The sequence below is a fragment of the Lycium barbarum genome, chromosome 8 (assembly GCF_019175385.1).
Source record: "Lycium barbarum isolate Lr01 chromosome 8, ASM1917538v2, whole genome shotgun sequence".
Taxonomy (NCBI): Eukaryota; Viridiplantae; Streptophyta; class Magnoliopsida; order Solanales; family Solanaceae; genus Lycium; species Lycium barbarum.
Genome location: NC_083344.1, coordinates 82,722,343 through 82,733,309, shown reverse-complemented (window position 1 = coordinate 82,733,309; position 10,967 = coordinate 82,722,343). Strand labels below are relative to the sequence as shown.

At 40.2% G+C, this 10,967-nt stretch overlaps 1 non-coding gene across 1 annotated transcript; it reads left to right on the top strand.

The window, feature by feature from the left end:
* Positions 1-10,657: 10,657 nt before the first annotated feature.
* On the top strand, positions 10,658-10,763 carry LOC132608466 (small nucleolar RNA R71). The gene has a single exon (XR_009570385.1). It is a non-coding gene; the product is annotated as a small nucleolar RNA R71 (small nucleolar RNA).
* Positions 10,764-10,967: the final 204 nt, after the last annotated feature.

The window sequence follows — 10,967 nt, the reverse complement described above, 5'->3', positions numbered from 1 at the left end:
CAAGTGACAGAAAAGTTGACTTATGAAGAAGTGCCCATTGCCATACTAGATAGGCAAGTACGGAGGCTTAAAAATAAAGAAGTGGCCTCAGTTAAGGTTTTATGGAGAAGAAGTAAATGAGAAGAAATGACATGGGAAGCGGAAGAAAGTATGCGATCCAGATACCCTCATTTATTTCAGCCCTTGGGAGAGATTCAAGATGAAACATCAGCGGTATGACGTATGTATGATTTACTTTTCATGCTTTTGGCTGTGTGTGGCCATAGATATGTTGATATTGTGATGTAGCCCTGTGAGGCGATGATATTTTGGGTTGTTGTGACAGGATGGTAGTGCCATATTATAGGGGAGACTCTGGCGAAATTTTTATAGAATCCCCGAAGACTTTAACATTCGAGGACGAATGTTCTTAAGGGGGGAAAAATGTTACACCTCGGAAAAATCCTCCATTGTTGTCCAAGTGAATGGACCCGCGAGGAGTACGAGTATCCGAAGTTTTCATGAGTAAGAAATAACATTTGACGACCCTAAGTAAGATTCCGAAGGCAATTGCAATAAGAGAGAGGTTATGCTCCATAATGAATAATTATAGGTTCTAAAAAACGGACCGTAAAGTGGTATATGGCCCGTAAACTGCCATGTCATATTTCAGCTTCCAAAAACTTCAACTTTCTGCCAAATGATCAAATGGTTAAATATGACATGAAACACGGACCGTAAAGTGGTTTACGGCCCGTAAACTGTGTCCGTAAATCACCACGTCTCACCTGAGTTTCTGGTTCTGTTATGATTAAATACGACCACGAAGGACGGTCCGTAAACTGGAATACGGACCGTAAACCAAGTTTACGACTACTGTGCTGTTCACTCCAGACCAGATTTTAAGTCATTAAATAAGGGATCCAAGTTTATTATTTCATTTCCACATTTCATCCCTTCTCTCTATAACATCTCTCTACATTTATTCCACAAGATTTCAAGGATTATTAGTCATCAACAGCACAAATCAAGTGAATCAAGTGTAAGGAAACCCATTAAGATTATTCAAGTCAAGAAAATCTTATTGAAGGAATCTTAGGGTTTTTGCTCAAGTGAAGTATTTCGACCAAGCCTCGTTCCTACAACATCTAAGGTAAGATTTATGGTATTTATATGATGTTCAAGGTAGTTGAGAGTTAAAATGCTTGGACAACAGATGAGTATAGCAAAATGGGTCATGAATGATGAATAGTAACATTTTGAGAGATAGTTTGAATCGAACCATGATTCTTGTCGTTTTGTGATATGAATGTGTTATAAATGTGTCAAGATCATGAAAATGGGCATTGTATATGAATGGACAGAGTCGGGTGATATGACCATGAATATGGGTGAATTGGGAGCGAATTGGGAAACCTAGATAATGTGGTTAACGTAAATGATTAATGGTCATTGTTATGGTATTGTGAATGTATTGTTGACGTTTGGGAGTTGATATACGTTATGGAGGAATGTCATATAAATAAAGGAGATGCTATCCGATTTTCTCTAGCTTTAGTCATATATGCTAGCTATCGATTCTAATGATAGTATGACTTTAATGAAGGTAGAAATGCTAGCATTGGAGGAGAAAGCGCAAGTGTAGAATAGTTGAACGGAAAGGTATGTAAGGCTAACCCTTCTTTCATAAGGCATGGTTCTTTGGCCAACCATCTAAATCTTTTACGAGCTTATGATATTCTCCAAATGCTCCTATCTTCAAAGCTACTAAGCTTATGATTCTCGATATGCTACGATTGTACTAAGTTCCTCGTATGACGAGTAGGCCTATTAAGGTAAATGTGATGGTTGACGATAGTAGTAATAATGATGTTGATGAAGATTGTGATAACGATGTAAATTAATAAAGATGCTTATGAGCTATTATGTATATGTGTCTATCTACGACTAATATGGAACCCCGAGCTTATGAGGCCGGGTAAGATATGTAAATAAGTATGTATATGATTACGTAACGCGCGCACACCTCTGCAGATGGTACGGACAACCCTGACGCCTTGGTAGGGCCAGGTAGATGTAACCCTGAAGCCTTGGTAGGGCCAGGTATGAGTAACCTTGAGCTTTGGTTGGCCAAGTATGTATGAAACACCGATCCTACGTGGTCGGGTATGCTATGTAAATGCTATGTATATGATATGATTATGTAAATAATATGAATATGAATATGATATGACTATTTATATGAATGTGAATATGGGGCATGTATACGAATACCAGCACAAATATGGTACGGGTACTATTATGAATACGGATAATGATGTATGTACACAAACACGTATTAGAAATGGAAAGTTCCTAAGAAAGGCGAGAAAGTGCATATGACGATGATATTGCCATCTCCCATTCGATGCTATTTCTTATGTTGCTATCTATGCTTCTACATTTATATTGATCATGCTTTACATACTCAGTACATTCTTCGTACTGACGTCCTTTTGTTTGTGGACGCTGCGTCATGCCCGCAGGTGTACAGAGAGATAGGCTCGATCCATAGCTGCTTACTCAGAGATTACATAGCAGAGCTCCATTTCATTCGGAGTCATAGCTTTTGGGTACTTATTCTTTTGTGTATATAATTATGGGCATAGCGGGGTCCTGTCCCGCCCATGTGATATGTTATACTCTTCTTAGAGGCTCGTAATCACGTGTATATGGTTAGATATGTCTGGCCTTGTCGGCCTATATTTTGTATGTCAATTTAATAGCCTTGTTGGCTCCTGTACGTTGACGTGGCATAGGTGCCAATTATGATATAAAGGCATTGTCTTCCAATGGGACTAGCATGATGAATGAGTAGAATTATGTGTTTAATTATGTGGCTCACCTAGATGTAAGCTTAAGTGTAAGTTAAGGGGTGCTCGGGTGGGCTAGCACCGGGCGCTCGTCGCGGCCCCCTAGACGGGTCGTGACAAAAGTAAATTTTCATGGTACAGTACAGTGCTACAATTTTGTCACATTGTTAAATACGCCCTGTTTTACGAGCCGTATTATGAAATACGGTCCGTAAAATGCAAGCGTATTTTTCAATGTTAAGAAATAGTCTCGCTTACGACTTAACTTACCTGCTATTCAACAAAATTTTCTGCAATATATTCCTACATCAAAACAACTATTACCCTATATGTAATAAAAAACAAGCAAAAAGAAAATAAACAAAACACTTCGATTGCCTCCGAAGAAGCACTTGAGTTAACGTCGTGGCACGACAGTGGTACCCATTCACTCCTTATCAGCGAACACCGGGTCAGCGTTCATTCAGAGGTGTTCAACAGGTATCGATCAACAATTATATCCCCATCAACCATCCCATGATAGTGCTTTACCCTCTGCCTATTCACCTTAAATGTCCGAGTTCCATCTCCGGACTTCAGTTCAATCGCCCTATGGGGTAAAAAACCTACCATCTCAAACGGACCAGACCACCTTGAATTTAGCTTGCCGGTAGCAACTTCAAGTGAGAGTTAAACAGCAAGACGAGATCACTTTTGTATAATTCTCGCTTCAGGATTTTCTTGTCATGATACTGCTTCATCCTCTCTTTATAAAGTTGTTACACCTCGAAAAGAATTTCGTTCATGCACATTGAATAGACTAATGAAGAGCACAATGTATATGATGTTTCGATAAGTAAGACATAATATTTGACGATCCTAATTGATATTTCAAAGACATTCGAGGTGAGAGAAGAAAGTTTGCCAAGAAAGGCAAGATATATGCTATGTATTGGGAAGGATATACGAGTGACGAGTTAGTGATGACTTAATGATGTCTTGGAAAAGAGTTATAACGTCCCTTGGATTGCTAATAAGGTGTTAAACAAGTGTTAAGAAGGTTCCATAAGGATTATAGATCAAACGAGCCGACGAGAACGAATTTCAGAAAGTTGGGCAATATACGGTCCAAAATACGGACCGTATAAAACATACTGGACGTATCTGTATGTTCTGCCTAGAACGGGGACCTTCACTGGACCAAACATACGGTCAGACATACGGTCCATATAAAAGATACGGACCGTATGTTGGTCTGTATGTTCATGTCGGGACAGATTTTAATATTTGATATAAGGACCCAATCTCATTTAATTCATTTCATTATTTCTCTCCACACTTCAAGAACTCTCTAGAAAGCTCTCCATCCTTCTTCCATAAGAACTCAAGAGAAATTCATGATCAACTTCATCAAACCAAGGAAATCAAGTGTAAGAAACCCATTAGAGTTCATCCAAGTCAAGAAATTCCATTGGAAGTGAACTAGGGTTTTGGCTCAAGTGAAGTCTTTCCACTCAAGGCTCATTCCCACACTATCTAAGGTAAGTTTTATGATCATTCCATGTTATTTAAGATATTGAGAGGTTGAAAGACTTAGATTATGAAAGGAGATAGAAAATGGATTACAAAGATGAGCATAATGAGATGTTGAGTAGTAGCTTGGGATGAGTCATGATTCTTGATATATTGTGATTATGATTATGTTACAAATGATATTAAGGACATGGGATGAGCACTATATTTTGAGTAAATGTAATAGTATATTATGACTATGATTATGGATGAATTGAAGTGAAATTGTGAAATGTGGGTAATGTAGATGAATGAAGATTGTTGGTTATAATGTTGTGAATGTTATTATAGACGTTTGGGAGTGATATATGATATGAGAAAAGTTGTATAAACAAAGGAAATGCTGCCCAATTTTCTCTAGCTTTAGTAAGCACGTTCGTATAATCGATTAGCTAATGTTAATACGAACTCTCTTGAAGGTAGAAACGTGAGTATTGAAGGAGAACGATCAAGCGATCATTGAAGGAGAACGATCAAGCGATAGAATAGATAAACGAAAAGGTATGTAAGGGTAGTCCCTTCTTTATAAGGCATGACTCCCATGGCATGATTTTCCCTTACTCTCCATGACCCTCTTACATTCAAAAAATTATGAGTCTATGTTCATGAAGAGCCATATGAGATAAAGATAAGAGATACGTTATAATAATGATAATGATGATTATGATAATGATGATGCTTATTGTATACACTCACCTTATATGCTAATTCCTTCAAGGTGAGGCAGAATGCTTATGAATGCTCCATAATGGAATCGGGGGTTCACGACCTTATGTCACCCCGATAAAGTATAGTTGTCTTTGAGTTCCTATGCATGCATTATGATAAGAGTATGACAAGATTATGATAAGCCTATGAGATGTACATGATGATAATATTACACCGCGCCTATATGGTCGGGCAGACATCGCTAAAGCGAGCAGCGTATACACCATGTCTAGATGGCTTGAGTAGACACCACTAGTGGGCGGCATGAGATGGTTACCCCGGATGCGGGAGGCCTAGACGCGGGCTAATGATTATCACACCGTACCTATATGGTCGGGCAGCTTATATAGATATACATACATGATATGATGATGTTTATGAAGTGAGTTAGCATGTTTTATTTCTATCAAAATTGACAGTCAGTTATAGGTTGTTCTTTATTTGATATATCCCTATTTCATTGATGTATTATTATTTTTTATGCCTTACATACTCAGTACAATGCTCGTACTGACGTCCACTTTCTTTGGACGATGTGTTCATGCCCACAGGTAGACAGGGAGGTGATCCAGATTTATAGGAGTTATCAACAGACTTGAGAGCACCCCATTGTTCCGGAGGTGCCATTGCTTATGATTTTGTGTATATATATTTTGGGCACGACGGGGTCCTGTCCTGTCATATGTCTAGTACTCTAGTAGAGGCTCGTAGATACGTATGTGTGGATAGTATGGTCTCTCAATTTTCTCATTGTATAGATATTATTTTGATAGCCGAAGGGCTTATCTATATAAAGGTAAATATGTTTCAAAAATGGAAATGGTTTTCCTATAATTTTGAGTATGAGAATAATGAATGAACGCAGGATGAGTACGATGGCTAATAGTATGAGCGGTGCTTGGTGGTTAGCCTCGGGTACCCGTCATGGTCCCTAGTCGGGTCGTGACAAAAGTGTTGCACTGTCATATGCCTGGTACCGAAATTCATCCATCTCATTGAGTTGAAACAACCTTAGCTTGGTCGCCTCGTCCCAATCTATATTCAATTTCTTCAAAGCCCACACAGCCTTATGTTCAAGTTCAACCGGCAAGTTACAAGCTTTTCTGAAAATGAGCTTGAAGTGTGAAGTCCCAATCGGAGTCTTGAAAGCAGTCTGGTATGCCCATAAAGAATCATCGAGCTTGCAGGCCTAATCAGTCCTATTTGCATTCACCATTTTAGCTAGAATACTCTTGATCTCCCGATTGGATACTTCAACTTTCCCACTTTTCTGAGGATGACAAGGTGTTGCCACCCTATGTTTTACACCATATTTCTCCATCAATCCCGCGAAAGCTCTATTGCAAAAGTGAGACCCACCATCGCTGATTATAGCCCTCGGAGTACCAAATCGAGTAAATATGTTCTTCTTGAGGAACCCCATGACATTATTGGCCTCATTGTTAGGTAAACCCACCGCTTCTACCCATTTCAACGCATAGTCCATAGCAACCAAGATATATTTCATGCCACCAGAACTCACAAAGGGACCCATAAAGTCAATTCCCTAGACATCGAACACTTCTACCTCTATCACAAAATTCATAGGCCTCTCTTGCCTTCTGCCTATATTCCCTTGCCTCTGACATTGATCACAAGACCACACCAATAGATTTGCATAATGAAAGATAGTCGGCCAGTAATAACCATATTCAAGAACCTTAGACGCAATCCGGTTACCACTATTATGACCCCCAACAGGAGAGTCATGGCATGCCTTAAGAATCGTCATCACTTCACTTTCGGGAACACAATGCTGAATGATGTTGTCAGTGCATGTTCGGAACAAATCAGGCTCATCCCAATAGTATTGGCGAGAATCCCGCAAGAACTTTCTCTTTTGGTAAGCTTTGATCTCTTCTGGAACTATTCCTGTCACCAAATAATTGGCAATGTTAGCATACCACGGTGCTACCTCCATTGACACAGCCAACACCCTGTCATCTGGAAACACATCATCTATATCTAGCTCATCAGAAGGTCTCCCCGCTTCTTCAAGCCAAGAGAGATGGTCAGCAACCTGATTCTCAGTCCCCTTGCGATCTTTCACCTCAAAATCAAACTCTTGCAGCAATAGCACCCATCGGATCAGTCGCGGCTTTGCTTCCTTCTTCGCCATAAGGTATCTTAGTATTGCATGATCAGTGTATACCATGACTTTGGACCCTAACAAATAGGCATGAAACTTCTCAAAAGCAAATACTATTGCAAGAAGCCTTTGCTCCGTTACTGTGTAATTCATCTGGGCAGCATTCAGTGTTGTGTTTGTATAATAGATCGGGTGCATAATTGTATTGTGCCTCTGGCCAAGCACAGCACCTGTCGCGAAACCACTAGCATCACATATCAATTCTAAGGGCAAGGACCAATCAGGAGTAACAATAATAGGAGCAGTATTGAGGCGCTCCTTTAACTCGTCAAACGCCTTCCGACACTTATCATCAAACACAAACTTAGCCTCTTTTTCAAGAAGCTTGCACATCAGGTTAGTAATCTTGGAGAAATCCTTGATGAAGCGCCTGTAGAACCCAACATGTCCCAAGAAACTTCGGACACCCTTGACTGAGATAGGTGGAGGAAATTTCACAATCACATCTATCTTCGCTTGATCGACCTCAATTCCCTTTTCAGAGATTTTGTGACCGAGGACGATCCCTTACTTCAACAAAAAGTGGCACTTCTCCTAATTTAGCATGAGATTTGTCTCCTCACATCTTTTCAGCACTTGACCCAAATGGCCAAGACAATCCTCAAACGAATCACCCACAACTGAGAAGTCATCCATGAACACTTCCAAGTGGTACTCTACCATGTCAGAAAAGATCAACATCATGCACCTCTGAAAAGTGGCTGGAGCATTACACAACCCAAAGGGCATCCGGCTAAATGCAAACGTCCCATAAGGACAAGTAAACGTCGCCTTTTCTTGATCCTCCAACGCAATGTTGATCTGATTGTAACCCAAATAACCCATCAAGGAAACAATAATAAGAACGCTCTGCTAGGTGATTAAGCATTTGATCAATAAAAGGCATAGGGAAGTGATCCTTACATGTGGCAGTGTTGAGCTTGTGATAGTCCATGCAAACTTTCCATCCGGTTACAGTTCTCGTCGGAATCAACTCATTCTTTGCATTGGGCACAACTGTGATACCGCCCTTCTTAGGAACACATTAAACTGGGCTCACCCATTTACTGTCAGCAATCGGCTAAACCACTCTATCATCTAACCATTTAATGATCTCTTTCTTGACCACCTCTTGCATATTCTTATTCAACCTCCTTCAATGCTCTACACTAAGTTTGCTATCCTCCTCCAACTGGATTTTATGTTCACAGATCCCAGATGAAATTCCACGAATGTCTGCTATGGTCTAACCAATAGCACGCCTATATTCCCGCAATACCTCCAAAAGCTGTAGAATATGCTCCTCAGTCAGTAGGGCTGAAACAATCACTGGCAATGTATTGTTCGGAGCAAGAAACTCATACTTCAGATGTGATGGGAGCTGCTTAAGCTCCAACTTAGGTGCCTCAATGATCGAAGGCTTTGCTGGAGGAGTTGTTCTATTTTCCAGATCAAGATTTAGCTTCTTTGGGTGGTAAGAATATGAAACCAACCCAACAAGTGAATTAACTGTCTCCACATAACCTTTCATGTCTTCAGCATCAAAGTTCATAAGAATACCAGCTAGAGCTTCACCCAAACTTTCTTCTTCCATCTTGAACTCCACCGCTTCATCAACAACATCAAACAAATTAATTACCGAAATGCTCTCGTAAGCACTTGGTAACTTCATCCCCTTGCTAGCCTAAAAAGTAACTTCTTCATCGTTGATTCGGAACTTGATTTCATTTTTCTCCGAATCCATCAGAGCTCTCCCTGTAGAAAGGAAGGGTCTACCTAAAATAATAGGAATGTCCCGATCAATAGCACAGACAAGAATCAAAAAATTAGCGGGCAACATAAATTCACCAACCCGCACAAGCACATCATCAACCACACCATCAGGCCTTTTGATAGACCTATCAGCCATCTGTAACCTCATAGTAGTTGGCCTTGGCATCCCCAAACGTGATTGTTTGTATATAGCAAGAGGCATCAAATTAATACTCGCCCCATTATCCCACAAAGCACGAGCAAAATCATGGTGCCCAATAGAACAAGGAATGGTGAAAGCCCCAGGATCTCCCTTCTTCTGAATAGTAGTAGTTGAGATGATGGAGCTCACAGTGTGAGTTAAACTCACAGTTTCATGTTGCACCGTTTTCTTCTTGGTCCGTAGGTCCTTCAAATATTTAGCAAAATCGGGCATCTCCTTGACAGCTTCCAAGAAAGGATAATTTAGAGATAACTGCTTCAACTGATCATAAAACTTCTCGAACTTAGAATATTCCTTCTTCTTTACCAACCTCTTAGGAAAGGGAGGTTTAGACTCTAAAAGCAGAGTCAAAGGGCGGAGATCCCCTTTCACAGTCTGCATGCTCGAGTCATTAGCCTCCTTTACAATCTTTGGAATATCAGCAACCTTCTTGTCAGTAGGATTCTCATCAACAATAATTGGTGTTTCAGACTGCACCTCTTCCTCTTCATCTATCAGCTCAATATCAACAACCTTCTTATCAGCCCCTTGGAGTGTTTTACCACTCCTAGTAGTGATGGCAAACACACGGTCTACACCGCTTCCCCCATTCTTAGGATTCGAAATAGTATCAATCGAAAGTCCTCCCTTTTTAAAAGCATGCTGCTCTCTAGAAATATCCCTCATCTGTGACTCAAGCTTCTGAATAGCCGCTGTATGGGAACCCACTGTCTCTGTCAGTCCAGATAAAGTCCTCTCAGACTTAGACTGATTTTCCAGAATCTTCTCAAGCGTTGCTTCAACCTTCGAACTACCTTGCTCTGTTGACTGCCCTTTCAGTGGTATATAAGGATTGGAACTCTTGTTCCCAAAATTGTTACTGTTGTTGTAGCTCCCTTGGTTCGCATCACCATAATTATTTTTGTAGTTCCTTGAGTTATTATAAGCATCTTGACCTTGCTGAGGTCTCCATTGGTTTGATTCAGATAACCACCTTGGTAGTTCTGTCTCTGATAACCCCCTTGAGAGTTATTCACATAGTTAGCATCTTCAATCTGCATAAGAGGTCTATCATGAAACGAACCCTCTTGAGTCTGGTACAATCCTTTTGGCATACCTGCATCATCTTCACAAACATTTACCTTCTTAATGTGGGTCTCATCAAATTTCTTTGTTAGTAAGGAAATATTTATTGCAAGCTCAGCCAATGTTAGCTGGGTATCTAGATTCTCCTTTACCATATTCTAGATCATAACACTACCATAAGGCACAACATCAGCAGTGTTTGAGTGCCAATCCTGATTGTGAGTAGTCAGCCCGTCAAGCATGTTAGTCACTCGTCGATAAGATTTATTCACGAAACAACCATCAGTTGCATTGTTAGCAACTGATTGTGTCACTGGATCCAGCCCTCGGTAGAACTTCTCCATTGATATGTTCTTCGAAAAATCATGATTTGGAATCTTTTGCAAATACTCTTTGAATCTCTCCGAAGCTTCATATAACTGTTCCCCCGGTCGTTGCTTAAATTCATAGATCTTGTTACAAATCTCAGCCTTCTTGCTAGGAGGGTACCATTTCTTGAGAAAGACTGCAGCCATTTCTGCCCATGTAGTAATAGAATTCCGGGGCAGCTTCTCGAACCATGCTCTTGCATCTCCAGCTAAGAAATATTTGAATAACCTCAGCCGAATAGCATCTTGTGGAATGTAGTTTTTGATGTGATTAACATGCACATCCATAAAATTCTGCAAAT